The sequence below is a fragment of the Dermacentor albipictus genome, chromosome 7 (genome assembly GCF_038994185.2).
Source record: "Dermacentor albipictus isolate Rhodes 1998 colony chromosome 7, USDA_Dalb.pri_finalv2, whole genome shotgun sequence".
NCBI lineage: Eukaryota > Metazoa > Arthropoda > Arachnida > Ixodida > Ixodidae > Dermacentor > Dermacentor albipictus.
Window position 1 is genome coordinate 121001729 of NC_091827.1, and position 16991 is coordinate 121018719.

The window sequence follows — 16991 nt, forward strand, 5'->3', positions numbered from 1 at the left end:
GTCTGTTCTGTTGTTGTTTTTTTATTATTAATATTTGTGCGTGTGTGTCTGTGGTGGGCTGCCGGTGCGAGGTGTTGCCTCGTTTGGTATGCATATGGTAAGTATTGCGCGCGCTCGAGCACGAACAAGAAGAGAGAGGAAAATAAAAAAAAGAAACAAAATGCGCGTTCGTTGCGAAACGGTTCGCGCATTCATGCGAAGAAGCCGCGCCCCAAAACGAAATTAACGCGGCCGATGTTGCGTGCAAGCTTTCGTGTATTGGAATGCCATGCGTGCGTTTGTTCACGTTCCTCATGCATACCTGCCTGGCTCATAAGTAAGTGCATGCTGGTTGCGGATATGGCCCATTTGTTGTTTGTTTTTAAGGGCCCATATCACAGTCCACTACGCGAATTGCAGTGAGGCTCGTGCCTGTGCGCCCCCGGACACCCTGAAGCTCGCTTTCTATCTACATTCGTGCACTGACATGCCAGCTAGCTAGCAGCAGCAGCAGCGTCAGTTCAAGAGTGGGCACGGTTGCGATAATTCAAACAGAGGGAAACGGGCGCAGAGAACGGGATTGCCAAGCAAAACCCTGCCGTCACACGCATTTCGGTGGTCCTGACAAGGACCGTTGGGTTGTGCGACGAGCGCGACTGTAGTCCGGCGGCTGGGAGCTCGCTTACGCCTTCTTCTCGGTCTTCTTTGGGAGAAGCACAGCTTGGATGTTGGGCAAGACGCCGCCCTGCGCGATCGTCACGCCGGAGAGCAGCTTGTTCAGCTCCTCGTCGTTGCGGATGGCGAGCTGCAGGTGGCGGGGGATGATCCTGGTCTTCTTGTTGTCACGAGCCGCGTTGCCAGCGAGCTCGAGCACTTCGGCAGCCAGGTACTCGAGGACGGCCGGGAAGCTTACGTTTTGTCGAAGTAATTATTAGGGCCGGTAGTTAGGGTGGGCATCGGGGATTGTGTAATGAGCGAACGACCTCAGCGATAAACGAGTGGATGTGGAAGGCTGTGGGGGATAACGAAGATGGTGTCAGCAAACATAGGAAAGCAGTAAATGCTTTAGCTGGACAGTTGGGTATGAAAAGGCTGGTGTGAGAAACAATGGTCAGAGGGGTGAGCAGAAATCGTGGTGGTCTTCGTCTCTTAAATTGAGAGTGGTAAAAACAGTTCACTGAGAAAGATGTGGGATGCTTGGAAGTTGTGGTGCCATGGTGAAATCCGGGCACGTAGCCAGTTTCGTCCATTTGACCTGAGAGATGCGCCGTCAATCTTCATTGCCATTGCGACTGCTCGCGGAATACGTAGCTGCTGTAATAGCTGAAAACTGCTCGGAACCACGTTTCGTGACGTCGTGGCAAGGCATTTCGAGGGATGAAAAATTGCGCGTGTGCTCTGCACCTGTGCTGGGTACTTGGTAAGTTAAGTGGCAATAGTTGGCTGTGCCTATAATAATTTACTCGGAGAGGGTAGTAAATACGGCAGGCAGTGATGATGTAATGCCTGTTACCATTATGCGGGATGATAGTAGCAGCGGCAGGCATGCGCCGACATTTTTATATAAAAGCTACCACAAAAGCACGAAAGGTAAGATGTGCGAGAAAAGCAGATAGGGTAGGGCAGAATAGTCAGGCACAGCGTATAGCATGTTACATGAAAATATACGTAAGGGCTGGGTGGCCACGAGGTCGCTTCAGAGTAGCATGGATCTTGCGGAGGCGTGTCGGCAGTGACTGGCGTAAGTGGCCGTCTGAAAGTGATAGGGGTAGTGGGGGTACTGTGGTTTGTTGGGAGTTTGTTACGATGATCGTCTGCGAGAGATGTAGGAAAACGAAAAGACCAGGTGCACTAGAATGTGTATGATAGTGTAATGATTGGGGAACCGGATAAGCGGACGAAAGGTGGATGCTGTGCATTGTCTTCGATAGGAGTAGTGAGGGGTGTGGGTACGGGCATATGGGGGAACATTTTGTGAGTTGTGGGACGTGTGCTCGCTTCATATCAACGTTATGAGACCTGTGTTTGTAGAGCTCGGTTGAGGCTATGTGTGCACAGGGTGCGGATGCCGCAGAATCGCATGAGAAGTTTGAGCAGCCGCCAGAAGAGTGCCTATGGTGCGACGGTATCGCCGCGCAGACGAAGGACGGGGTGCCAGGACGGAGCATGCGCTCCCAACAGCGAGCGCAGGCGTCGGCTAGTAGTTGGACGCGGAAGCGACGCTGGTGTCAGTAGAGCCGGCACAGCAGTGGGCTTACTCGTTCGTTTATACATGCGTGTCAACGGTTACGATTTTCGGAGGGTTTTAGGTTGCATGAAGACGGTATGAAATACATGTTTGTGTGCTTGTATTTGCTAAAATGGTACGAGGAACAGCAAGCGACACTCACCAGGAGAGACGGGCGTCGTTTTACGGTTGATGGATGCGCAAAATGTGCGATGGTGTCGGGTGTGCGAAAAATGGAAAGAGCTAACTACAAGTATGTGAAAGAGCGGTAGTTCATTCAGATATGTTACGCATCTTTTGGAAGTAAGTGCCGTAAAACTACAGCATTGAACTGCCCGCGTAAGAAAACGTAAAGCTGCGCAAATTGTAGCAGCAGTGAGAGAAGCGTGATCAGTTTCTGTAGGCTTCGATTTGCGTCTTGGTGAGAGGTGCGGCGGCTGCTGTGTTCGTACGCCAGAAAAAGAGATCGTGTGAAGTGGTGACACAGAAAGGAAGTTTAAGGTTTGCATGGAAAATGCAGATTTGATGCCAAAGCATATGAAAAAGAAAAAGGCATCGGGCGAGTGCACATATTTTGCGCATTGCGCATGCAGAGTGGTGTGCACAGAAAGAAGAGCACAGCGAGAACAACTTTGGTAAATGTGCTTGCAGAGTCGGTTAGGCGCCCTCCACGCAGAGAGGACAAACTTATACCGCAATGCAGCCAGAAAGTCCCCTCGTGGTCGTGGTTCCTCGCTACAGCCGCGGATGCGAGCGGGCCGCCAGCTACCCTTTCGTGGGGGTGCTGCCCCCCTTCTGCTTGGTTTCAGGACGGCCTTTGTTTGTGTATCTTGGCAATAGGTCCTCGGCGGAATCGTCGTTCTGACTCGTGGATTTAGACCACAGACCCAAAGGACGTGAGCCGCAGTGGCTTACTGCTTAGTGCACAGTCTGCACATCTCACTCGTGCGTAGCTAGCACCGAGATGAGGAGGGATTCCAACCCCGTCTGTAATTGCCTGTATAACACTGGCACCTCCGGGTAAGCCGCGTGTGAGGTGGCGGCATACTGTGTCTGTTAAGTCCGCAACATTGCACTATTTCGTTGAAGTTCTCCTTGGCACCGATCCTCCGAGTCGTCCGTGCTTGCAGCTGGGCGGTAGGTGAGTCCTCCGAGTTTGCCGTCCCGTTGTGGTTCACGTTCCCACGTCCCGATACGGCACTGGTCATGTGGGACGGTAGTCACTTCGCGACCACTGCACCTCTGCGTCTGGTGTCTTCGGCCTGACGCAGTATACGCGCAGCCTCGCTCGCCACGGTGCAGAGTGCACATGTTGTAGACGATTGAGTAAGTGCGTGAGCTACAGCTCTGCCCTTTCGTATTCTTGGGTTTCAAAAACATAGCCGCACATGCTTGTAGCACATTACACAGAACTTTGCCTGGTCGCAAAATTGTGGCAATAAAATGAGGACCACGAGAAAGTAAGCAAGCAAGCAAGCAAAAAAAAGAGAAAAAGAAAGAAAGAAACAGAGAGAGAGAGAGAGAGAGAGAGAGAGAGAGACATCCCACATGCATGGGCACTTGAAACCTCGCTCAAGCACCAGTTCTGCAGTGCGACACGCACAAGCCCGCACACGCAGGCTCTTTCGAGCCTGCAGCACAGGGCCGCGCACGCCAGCTCCGCTGAACCGCGCAGAGCGCGAGGTTAAGAGCCCAATGCCCCCACTTGTTACTGCCATATGTGCCTAGCCAGGCACGGCCTCCGTAACAGTACCCGTGGCCGCTCGCACGAGCAGCACACGCGTGGGAGTAGAACAGATACCCGAAAACATCATCCCATTAGGCTCCGATCTCAACAAATCCAACCACAGAACTATGCATGGCCCCGTTTACAGGTTTATGAGTTTTTATTAGAACCCTCTTATAGAATTTACAGGAATTTAAATAACTTATGCTGAAACAGATCAGATTGCATAAAGTTTTATATTTGAACCTATTGTTGTTAGGCGAATACGTGGCACAATAGATATTTTTAGCCAAAACTATGCTTATTTTGCTTATTTTCCTAGCGACGGGTTGCCTCGTATAGAGGTGGCAAGAACTTTCCTTGAATTGGGATTGTTATTTTCGCCATCTCTTATCAGTGGTCTCAAACACTCTACCAAGCTGCGATATTAGTGGCCCCTATCGCAAGCTGTACGAAACACAAGTGGAAGCGCCGTGGCATATTGTATTGCAGTTAACCAGATGGCAGTGGCATTCCTAGAGGGTAGAGTCACTGAAAAAAAATTCAGGGTATCCCATTTGTTTTCTGGGCGCAGCCGCCTGCTGCCGCGGCTGGCGGCGCTTGGATCACTCGCTTCACGCTACCTTTTGCCGGCATATCCATGCAAGCGCTATCAGTAGGCATGTCGAACACGAAGCGTACGCAACGTGGACAAAGAGCGTGCGCTGTGTGGCTGGCGACAGGACTTTGTTTCTGGCGAACCTAGGCGATAGAAGTTACCATAACATTACGCCCGGCTGCTTCGCCTTCGCGTGTAGCAACCACTCGGTGCCCGGAAAATTTTCTGCATTCCGTGCGGGAAGGACGACCGCGATCGACGTTCTCGTGGCTGCACAGAATTGGCCGCTAAAGCTTCGCGTCCTCGAACAACCGCTTTTGCGAGGTAAGCTTGTTCAATAACTTATGCGCAGTTTGCTGGACATATATTGCTTTCAAGCGACCACACTTGCGTGTGACCGCTAAACTTTACCTGTTCAGTACGCGGCTCGCTTTGCTTCGCGCTATGGAAAATCGCGTATTGCATACCTTTCAAGTAAGGTCTTCGGATCGCGCTGCGAGCTCTGCTTTGCGCTACTGTTTCCAGCAAACTGATGGGTTCGCGGCTCGCCTTGCTTGGCGCTACTTAAAGCAGCGTAGTACTTGCCTTTCAAGTCAGCTATTTTGTTCGCGCTACCGTTTCCAGTAACCTGTTCGGTTCGAAGCTCTCTTCGCTTCGCGCTATTGAAAGTCGCGCATTACATACCTTTCAAGTAAGTTCTTCGGATCGCGCTGCGAGCTCTGCTTTGCGCTACTGTTTCCAGCAAACTGATGGGTTCGCGGCTCGCCTTGCTTGGCGCTACTTAAAGCAGCGTAGTACTTGCCTTTCAAGTCAGCTATTTTGTTCGCGCTACCGTTTCCAGTAACCTGTTCGGTTCGAAGCTCTCTTCGCTTCGCGCTATTGAAAGTCGCGCATTACATACCTTTCAAGTAAGTTCTTCGGATCGCGCTGCGAGCTCTGCTTTGCGCTACTGTTTCCAGCAAACTGATGGGTTCGCGGCTCGCCTTGCTTGGCGCTACTTAAAGCAGCGTAGTACTTGCCTTTCAAGTCAGCTATTTTGTTCGCGCTACCGTTTCCAGTAACCTGTTCGGTTCGAAGCTCTCTTCGCTTCGCGCTATTGAAAGTCGCGCATTACATACCTTTCAAGTAAGGTCTTCGGATCGCGCTGCGAGCTCTGCTTTGCGCTACTGTTTCCAGCAAACTGATGGGTTCGCGGCTCGCCTTGCTTGGCGCTACTTAAAGCAGCGTAGTACTTGCCTTTCAAGTCAGCTATTTTGTTCGCGCTACCGTTTCCAGTAACCTGTTCGGTTCGAAGCTCTCTTCGCTTCGCGCTATTGAAAGTCGCGCATTACATACCTTTCAAGTAAGGTCTTCGGATCGCGCTGCGAGCTCTGCTTTGCGCTACTGTTTCCAGCAAACTGATGGGTTCGCGGCTCGCCTTGCTTGGCGCTACTTAAAGCAGCGTAGTACTTGCCTTTCAAGTCAGCTATTTTGTTCGCGCTACCGTTTCCAGTAACCTGTTCGGTTCGAAGCTCTCTTCGCTTCGCGCTATTGAAAGTCGCGCAGTACATACCTTTCAAGAAAGGTCTTCGGATCGCGCTGCGAGCTCTGCTTTGCGCTACTGTTTCCAGCAAACTGATGGGTTCGCGGCTCGCCTTGCTTGGGGCTATTGACACCCGTAGAAAAATGCATCTTACTTTCTTTACATTTCTTTCCAACTTTCCATGAACTTTAGTAAAATCCTGTGTACTTTTACGTGCTATTAAAGCGTGTCACAAGAAAGTTGGCCAGCTCTGTTGTTACTTGCGTTTGAAGAAAGTTTGTTAAAAGGAAGTTGTAGAAAGGTGGGCAGGTGCTGTTTTCCTCACGTTTGAAAAAAGTTGGTTTAGAGAAAGTTGGTTGTCGGTGTTCTTTTGTTTACAGAAAATTATAAGAGTTGTATTTAATTCATTCATTTGCTCATTCAACTGTGCGATAAAGAAGCATACCCCATTGGACCACAGATCTACAGTGAATGTCGAGAGGACGTCCTACAAAGGATATTTTGATGTCCGTGGGACATCCCTAGAAGTCCCGATGATGTACTACGGATGTCCATAGGATCGCCCGACGCAGGAGAATTCCACATTCCACGAACGTCCATCGTACATCAAAATCAAATATTCGGACGTCCGCAGGACCTTTCAAGATAACCCATTGGAGCACCAGTGTCCTACAGATGCCCAGCAGAGATCAAAAATGGGACATTCGGACGCCCCTGGGATTGACGTTCATAGAAACGTCCCCCGAACGTCATAATGGTATATTCAGACGTCCAAGAGATGTTTAAATACGGATTGTTCTTATTGCATAACGCGGAGTACATCCTAAGGACATTTTTGTCAGGATGTAGGACGCTTTTGGGACATCTTACCAATCGTCCAAAGGACGTTTGTGAACATTTGGCTGGGGATTTAGGATATCCATAGGGCGTTCATATTTATAATTACCATAATTGGGACGTTCCTCGGAATGGCGCCTACAGTGTAACAAGCATGCTGCAATTTACATACCATTAACAAAGTAAGCTGGTTTTGTGATTACTTGTGGGCAATAATGAAAAGGAACTGCATGGCTCTTGAAGATCCATCCCAGCGGTCCAATAAGGCGACCAAATATTTTTGTCATGCAAAAGCTGAAGTACCAGGAGAAAAGCCAGGAATGCAGCCCACCGCATCTCAAAGCACGGTAAATGAAGGCTGCAGTGCAGCTAAGCATTGGGCACATGGTTCCCTCCTATGCTAAGCAAATACATTACATACAACTTGATAAAAATGCATTAATTCAAAACATATAGACATGCAACCTATCCTTTTTTTAGCTAACAGGGACGAAGCTACAGAACTAAGTTCTGCAGGCTGCTGAATCATTTGACAATATCATTAAAAATATAGGATTTATTTCAATAGAACAGTTGCAGGAAGATTACTCGTTGAACTCTAAAATGCACTCGGCAGTTTTCAGTAAACCCCATCAATGCTAACAAATAAAACTCGATAATTTCATCATACAAGCTCAGCTATTACAAGTTATTTATACCGCACCATGGTTAGTAAAAGTACATATTAATCAAACTCTTTACAAATGCACTTTGGATAGGAATAAAATTTAAGAATTCGCAGTGGGGCCACTATGGAACTTATCACGAAGCTTGCTGTGGGCTCACTTCTGTGGCAGCGGGCACATCAATGCAAAATTTGCTGAAAAGTTTAGATATGTCAGCCACTTTAAGTTGCCAGAGCTTTTCCCTAGGCCATATTCAGTAGTTACATACACGAACACGAGTTATGCTAAATTGAGATGTCACAACTACATTAGGCATTAACAAAATTACTCGAGGCTAGTTCAGTGGTCATATATAGACAAACAGCTGCTGTATGACCATTCATTTACACTCTAAAAACAGTTGCACCCTTTGGAGTGTGTATTTGCCACGGAACAATAATCGTCATCTCTCTTGCCCGCATTTCCTTTCTTTAATGCTGCAAGCCGGTACTTGCGTGTCATGAACGGCATGCGCATTATCACCATGACAGAGCATTCTCGACAGGAAAGTAACGAGCGCAGGGTTTTCAAGAAAGGAAATGCAAGCAAGACAGGTGACAATTATTGTTCTCTGGCAAATTTACACCCCAAAGGGGGCAACTGTTCTTAGAGTGTAGAGCAGATGCGCTGTGAATCCATAACAAGTTCTGGCAAAGGTCACCAGAGCAAACATCGACACTTTCGTGTGTAGTGACAAGACCATTTCAGTTGAGCTAATGATTCATTGATGCACCTCGGCCAGTAAAAGAACTTTAAAAGCCCTATGAAGCGGTGGGGGGTACAAAGGAAGTTAGTAGGAGGGCTACTGTGGGCTGGCTCACTTCAACGCTCGTGGGCACATAAATGCAATATTTGCTGGAAAGTTCAGAGGTGTCTTAGCCATGACGGAAGCTACTCCACTTTCTGCAGGTCTCCTTCAGCGGTTGCACTCAGTAAAAGTACTAAATATTTTATAGACACACTGGGCATTAAAAATTACTAAAGGATCATTTACGCAGTTGCAAGCATGTACATTACTGGAGAGTTCAGATACAAAAGCACTTACTAGACACTTGCTTCAACACAATACCAAACTGATTTCACAGGTACTAGAGTTACAAGACACTTTCTGCACTTGAGTGGACACAAACACAAATTCACCGTAAGTGTCCAAAGGCCGCTAAGCGAAGCTGAATGCGACCTTTTCGTGGTCACAGCCAAATATTGCTGAACCATCATAAGTACCTTGGTGACTACACAATTACCCAAAAGCTTGCAGCATGCTCGCTTCAGCAGTCATCGACAGAAAAATGCATTATATGAGTTCACCCATGTGAAAAGCAAATAGAGGATTTGTGTGGGCTTCCTTCAGCGGCCACACATAAACACAGTTTCATCCTAAAAATTCACAGGTATCAGACAGCCTCGATGGAAGCTACCAGAGGCAGAGCATGACTGTTCCTCAATGGCAGCAGTTACAAATACTTCTGAAGAGATGACAGGTATCTTGGCGACTATACATTTTACTAAGGCTCACTGCAGGCTGGCTCAGCGGTTGAAGACGACTACATTGCAGTTCACGTGTACTAAAAAATTACTGGGGCATTTATGTGGACTTGCTTGAACAGTCACAGACAAAAATTAATGCAGAATTCACAGGTACATCGGCCCATAAGGAAGTCACCACACGTTGGGTGAAGCCTTTCGTCCATAGTTTCAGATGCAGAACAGATCATGGGTACGCTACACAATTTACTAGTCATCCTGAAGGATCGGTTCCAGTGGTCACAGACACGAAAATACACTGTTGACATCAGAGGTACTAAGAAAGAAGATTTCCGTGGGCTTGTTTCTGTGCTGATCCTCAACAAAGAATGATGTCGACTCAAAGTGACACCAGGCTGATGGCAGGAACGCAGCATGACTGTAAAGTATGCAATAAAAACGTGTTAGAGATGTTTACGAAAATTGCTATCTTAACAACCTGCACATTTAACAGCAATCGAGAGGTTCTGACAGCAAGTTTGCTTTTTTTGCGGCTTAATCTAAACTCGTTGAGCGAACAGTTATCAGAAAGAAGTAATGATTTCCACTCTGTACAAAGATAAAAGGAATTCTAGTCGCTACGTCACCACAGCATATTTTCGTCCGAAAAGCGAAGCAGTGATTGGGACAGCAAATTACCAAACGGCTATATTTAAGCAGCTGTACGCGTTATCGCCACTTTAAATTACAGTAAACCTTCGCTTCCTTGTTAAATTAACAAATGGTGTCGTGTGCAAAGCCAAACATGAACACATCTTCCTACGGTAAACACGCTGCATGAACGCTGGCGTGAAGCGGGGCAGCAGCGACAAGCGATCGCTTCTTGCTGCTTCCAGCCACAATGCCTTTACAGAGCCAAATTCACGCGAACTTCGGCACTAAGCTGCGCGGGAACAGCGCCCACGAAGCCACTACCCACCACGGCGCAAGTCCGCGTCAGCGGAATTTCATCAGGAGTGCCCGTACAATGTTTATCGCAATAATACAAAAATTAGGCGATAGTCCACTATATAACTCCAGTAAATATACAAAGACAATATGGGGATGCAACAGTCTTGTAATCTTGTTCAGCGCGTCGCGCACACACGGCAGCACATACGCTGGCCCAAATGATAGGAAATGCGAGGAAACTGAAGCAGCACGGTTGCTGAACCACCCTGTGTGAGAGGTGCTGCCATTGAAATACAAATACCTATAATATAGTTCCGTTATTTGGAACTTCCGCGATTGTATTAGTCTTGCAAACGCGATTGTGCAAAGAAAACTCAAACGGTAGACAAAACTTAGGTGACACGGTAAATCACCTGACAGAGTGAGTGAGTGAGTGAATAAACGCGATAAAACGCGCACCCGACAGAAATTTAACAGCCAAATTAAATTATGGGTTTTTACGCGCCAAATCCACCTTCTGATTATGAGGTACGCCGTAGTGGAGGACTCTGGAAATTTCGACTACCTAGGGTTCTTTAACATGCACCTAAATATAAGTACACGCGTGTTTTAGCATTTCGCCTCCACCGAAATGCGATCGCCGTGGCCGGGGTTCGATCCCGCGACCTCGTGCACAGCAGCCCAACACCATAGCCATTGAGCTACCATGGCGGTCGAAAGAGACAAACGTTCACCATTACTAAAACAATAAATTATTGGGTTTTACGTGCCAAAACCACGATCTGATTATGAAGCACGCCATAGTGGGGCTCTTATGGTTCTTAACATGCACTTAAATCTAAACACGGGTGTTTTCGCATATTGCCCTCATGAAAATGCGGGCGCCGTGGCCGGGACTCCATGACTAAACATACGACAACGTGCGAATTCGGAGCGATAGTCTAACAGGCGTAAACGATTCGATCGTTACAGACCCCTGAGACGTAAGCTTGACCTCACCAACATACTAGCATGCACCCGAGAAAGTGTAAATAAGCAGCAGTTCGCAAGATGTCACCCAAAATTTCGTTATTCCCAGAAACGAACATGTAGGGCATTGAATGACAGAAACGCGTGGGAAAATTCAGCAGCGCGGCAGGCTAACCATCACGTGCAACTAGTGCTGCGATTGCTGTGCAAATGCCCGCAAATGTTAAGTTATTTCAACTGCATGCCATTTTACGTTCGCTCTCACAGTCGCGGTTACGCAAAGAAAACTGAAATGGCGGACGAAGCTCAATTGGCGACATGGATAATCAGTGAGGGCGGGCGCGTGATGCAAATTTAGTAGTCAACGAAGATAGACCAACATTACCCTTTGTTAATACGAAACAATACGACCACGTGCGAACGAGGTATGGTATAAGTAGCGTAAATGTGTCGATCGTTACAGGAAGCTGAGGCCTAAGCTTGATCTTATACCCTCATAATCAGGGGCGTGAACCGCCGTCCAAAGCAACCCCCGGCGCCGGAAATGATTCTGGATTTTGTCTAGAATGTCATTTTCATGCCCGAAAAGACATTTCACCGCGAAAATTGGCAACTCCGGCTGGATTTCGTGCAAACGCCCAGGCACCGGGGGTCACATAATGCAAGTAGCCCCATCCCAGCACAAAGTTTCAATGGCGTTTTCATGACGAACGGGCTCACCGCGGCATCTCGCGGAGGCCGCGGAATTTGCGGAGCGCATGGATAACGATTCCGAAACTTTGTGGGTATAAATCTCAAGCTTTTGATGTGAAAAGTGCATTGACATTTCCAAAGTTGTGCTTCAGATTTTGAATTGCTGAACTTTGTGGGCCTAATGCAGTTATAAACATTTGACGCCAACGAAGCATTGACTTTTCTAAAGTCTTGCATTGAAACATACAATGGGCTAAGACAAATCAACACACTATTAGACAAGTTGACAAAGCACGGAGCGAGGTCCGATGAGACGAAGCGTTGTGGTGGTTCATTTGTGCCGTCATGTCACATAAAAAATATAAATACGCCAAGGCATCCACGTGAAGACACTAAAGCCAGCCAGTGTAACTACGTTCTTATTTGTTTTTCCTACTTTGACTTTTATTCGCGAAGACACATTGAGCGGCTTCAATTTTTAGGGTCTTGCTACCCTATCCGCGGGCTGCCAGAGCCAGCCAGAGCGCATACGTTTTTCTCGTATTGCCCTGACTAAGGCGCGGCGCACTTCGGTGCGTGTTCAGTTTGCTCTGGCCGAGTGGATTTTCACCTGGCAGAGTTTTTCACGCTCTCTGGCTAGCAGACGAGAAAAAGAAACAATGGTCGCTCGTCGCCATCACTATGGGGACTCAACGGATTGCATCACGTTCGCTTGAGGGCAAGCTCTCCGGAAAGTCTTGGCTCGCCGGTGTAGGATACCGAGCAGTTTGCCTATGCTTCTCTGTGGACCAAGCGTCTCAAGTTGCTTTCGATATTCCTTCCTTCGGTAGCCACATTAGGTGCTCAAAGTAGGCATTCAATTGTGGCCAACATATTTTCCTTGGGTTTCTTTTTAATTTCGGTGCCCCCGCCCCACAAAAGGAAAAAATACATTGTTGCGGCGCAGCGAATTGTTGCATGATGAAAGTTCAATTTTGTGACTTCTAGCTTTGTGGAAAGTAATGGGCCACGGGACGCCTCAGTTGCCGGATATTTTATATTATTGCGACAGCAATTACATGGACACTCAAAGTGCATTCTTGCTGTCACCGCTGTCCTGTTTCGTATAATGTACAAGGACGATAACATAGTTTGTGCGAGTGAAAGCGTACGGGAAGGGGGGGAGGGGCTGGAATGGGTGAGCCGACGATGGTGACGCAGTCTTGTGCGCGCAAAGGAGAAAAGCGGAGAGCAAGCTAGTCATCTTCCGTCGCACCCGATACATCGGGGGGAGTGGATGGAATAGTGTCGGTATCTAGGATTCTGTGAATATGTGATTGCGCAACATGTTTATTTGCTTCGTTTGACGCATTATACACCGTGACTTTTTCTTAGATTCGTACATTTATTGGAGAGTTATCATCATCATCATCATCATCATCATCAGCCTGGTTACGCCCACTGCAGGGCAAAGGACTCTCCCATATTTCTCCAACAACCCCGGTCATGTACTAATTGTGGCCATGCCGTCCCTGCAAACTTCTTAATCTCATCCGCCCACCTAACTTTCTGCCGCCCCCTGCTACGCTTCCCTTCACTTGGGATCCAGTCCGTAACTCTTAATGACCATCGGTTATCTTCCCTCCTCATTACATGTCCTGCCCATGCCCATTTCTTTTTCTTGATTTCAACTAAGATGTCATTAACTCGCGTTTGTTCCCTCACCCAACCTGCTCTTTTCTTATCCCTTAACGTTACACCTATCATTCTTCTTTCCATAGCTCGTTGTGTCGTCCTTAATTTGAGTAGTACCCTTTACGTAAGCCTCCAGGTTTCTGCCCCGTAAGTGAGTACTGGTAAGACACAGCTATTATATACTTTTCTCTTGAGGGATAATGGCAACCTGCTGTTCATGATTTGGGAATGCCTGCCAAACGTACCCCAGCCCATTCTTATTCTTCTGATTATTTCCGTCTCATGATCCGGATCCGCCGTCAATACCTGTCCTAAGTAGATGTATTCCCTTACGACTTCCAGTGTTTCGCTGCCTATTGTAAATCGCTGTTCTCTCCCGAGACTGTTAAACATTACTTTAGTTTTCTGCAGATTTATTTTTAGACACACTCGTCTGCTTTGCCTCTCCAGGTCAGTGAGCATGCATTGCAATTGGTCCCCTGAGTTACTAAACAAGGCAATATCATCAGCGAATCGCAAGTTACTAAGGTATTCTCCATCAACTTTTATCCCCAATTCTTCCCAATCCATGTCTCTGAATACCTCCTGTAAACATGCTGTGAATAGCATTGGAGATATCGTATCTCCCTGCCTGACGCCTTTCTTTATTGGGATTTTGTTGCTTGCTTTATGGAGGACTACGGTGGCTGTGGAGCCGCTATAGATATCTTCCAATATTTTTACATATGGCTCATGTACACCCTGATTCCGTAATGCCTCCATGACTGCTGAGGTTTCGACTGAATCAAACGCCTTCTCGTAATCAATGAAAGCTATATATAAGGGTTGGTTATATTCTGCACATTTCTCTTTCACTTGATTGATAGTGTGAATATGGTCTATTGTTGAGTAGCCTTTACGGAATCCTGCCTGGTCTTTTGGTTGACAGAAGTCTAAGGTGTTCCTGATTCTATTTGCAATTACCTTAGTAAATACTTTGTAGGCAACGGACAGTAAGCTGATCGGTCTATAATTTTTCAAGTCCTTGGCGTCCCCTTTCTTATGGATTAGGATTATGTTAGCGTTCTTCCAAGATTCCGGTACGCTCGAGGTCTTGAGGCATTGCGTATACAGGGTGGCCAGCTTCTCTAGAACAATCTGTCCGCCATCCTTCAACAAATCTGCTGTTACCTGATCCTCCCCAGCTGCCTTCCCCCTTTGCATATCTCCTAAGGCTTTCTTTACTTCTTCCGGCGTTACCTTCGGGATTTCGAATTCCTCTAGACTATTTTCTCTTCCATTATCGTCGTGGGTGCCACTGGTACTGTATAAATCTCTATAGAACTCCTCAGCCACTTCAACTATCTCATCCATATTAGTAATGATATTGCCGGCTTTGTCTCTTAACGCATACATCTGATTCTTGCCAATTCCTAGTTTCTTCTTCACTGTTTTTAGGCTTCCTCCGTAGGGAGTTATACGTATAGTTAAATATCTTGTCGATGGCGCTCTTTGGCCAAACCTGGCCCTTGCGCCACAAAAAACCACACATCATCATCATCAAATATCTTGTTGGGAGATTTTGTGTACACGTGTAGTGAACTTTGTTTCCAGTGACACATTTTTCCCTTTATTTATTTATTTATTTAAAAATACCTTACAGGCCTCAAAGTGAGGCATTGAGTAAGGGGGGCAGTACGTAGAAAATACATTGAATACAAGACATCTATAAACCGTATCTGTTTGCAACCTACAACCAAAGTACAACTGAGATGAAAAAGGAATTATTTAGATCACGATTCACTTGGGAAAAGAAGAAACATAAAAAAACATAATATAATAACAAGGAATAAATCACACAGATTGTTTTCAGTGAAGTCGTGTAATTAATAACAACAGTAATGATGAAAAACAATGACAGAAAAGTTACCGACGCGACATTCCAACGAAACGGTAAACATAGCGACATAACAGCAATAATGCGAAAATAAGCTGTAAATATAGTGCAAGTATAGAAAACATTGTGCGACAAACGTAAAACTTCACTTTTCTTTAGTCATGTATTCAGTCAAGGCATCACGGAATGAATCGTAGTTAGATTGGCTTGCAATGCTGTCAGGGAGCGAATTCCATATTCTGATAGCACGAGGAAGAGCAGAGCAATGGAATGCCTTTGTAGACCCGTAAAGGCGGGCATAGCTGAAATGACTATGAAGCCTATGTGACGTGGAGTAGGGTCGTTTCAAGCATACGGGTGTTCTAGTGGAGTGAAGGAATTTGTGGAACAGTGTTAAAAGGGCAATGTCTCGGCGAGTGCTCAAGGATTGTAATGAAAGTTTAAGTTTTATTTGTGTAACACTAGACTGGTAGCTGTAATCGTTTATGATGAAGCGGCTTGCTCTATTCTGGATCCGTTCTAGCGTTTCAATTAGGTATTTCTGGTGAGGGGACCAAATGGGAGATGCATACTCGAGCTTGGGACGAACGAGAGTTAGGTAAGCTAGCTTGCGAACATTTGAAGGAACATTTCTTAAGTGTCGTCGCAAGTACCCCAACGATTGGGAGGCATTAGCTGAAATGGACGTGATATGTTCTGTCCAAGAAAGATTTGATGTGAATAGAACCCCTAGATACTTATATTGTGTAGCTGTTGTAACAGTGTAATTGTTAATATGGTAGGGATACTGTGAGGTTGCCGACTTCCGGGTAAAAGACATTACCTTGCATTTTGTGGTATTTAATGTCATTAGCCATTTATTGCACCAGTTATTGATTTGTTGAAGGTCTTGCTGAAGAACGAGATGATCATCTGAGTTTTTAATTGGGCGATAAATTATGCAGTCGTCGGCGAATATTCTGATGGTGGAGGACAAATTTTGAGGTAAGTCGTTAATAAATATTAGAAAAAGCAAGGGACCGAGGACGCTACCCTGTGGTACACCAGAAGAAACGTCTGTTACGGAGGAAGAGTAGTTATTTGCAATAGTAAACTGCTGACGAATAGACAGGAAATTTCGGAGCCATGACAAGGTAAGACAGTCTAATTTAAGTGCGGAGAGTTTTGATATTAGGCGACAATGTGCGACACGGTCGAATGCCTTCGAAAAATCAAGGAACAAGCAATCAATTTGTAAGTTATAATTTAAGTTAGTGTGTAGGTCTGTTGTAAATTCAAATTGTGTATCGCACGAGAGGCCCTTCCTAAAGCCCCCTTACAAAAAAAATTGTTGAAAGGTTATTGAGATATCATTGTTCAACGTCAACAAATGACCTTGAAAGATCATTGGGGAATTGTTGAAACAGCATTGAGGAAATTGTTGACAAGTGTTGATAATTGGCCCGCGACATTCTGTCGAAACATCATTGTGGCCTCTCAATTTGAAAGATCGTTGGCATATCGTTGAAACTATGGTGTATTTCAATGTTGAAAGCCCATTGAAGCATTGTTGAAGATGTGTTGTCTGTCAATATTGAAAGCCAATTGACGTATTGTTGAAATGTGTCGTTTGTCAATGTTGAAAGCCCATTGAAGCATTGTTGAAGCTCAAACTTGAAAGCCCATAGACGTATTGTTGAAATGTGTTGTTTGTCAATGTTGAAAGCCCATTGAAGCATTGTTGAAGATGTGTTGAGTCTCAAAATTGAAAGCCCATTGATGTGTTGTTGAA

The 16991-nt window shown here is 46.3% G+C and overlaps 1 protein-coding gene across 1 annotated transcript in view; it reads left to right on the forward strand.

Annotated features, from left to right (window-relative positions):
* The first annotated feature begins 4546 nt into the window (after positions 1 to 4546).
* Positions 4547 to 16991, forward strand: part of LOC139048130 (uncharacterized) — a 424803-nt gene continuing 412358 nt past the window's right edge. The window contains exon 1 of the mRNA XM_070522634.1: positions 4547 to 4854. The gene's annotated coding sequence lies outside the window, so the exon portion shown is untranslated. The remainder of the gene's footprint in view (positions 4855 to 16991) is intronic.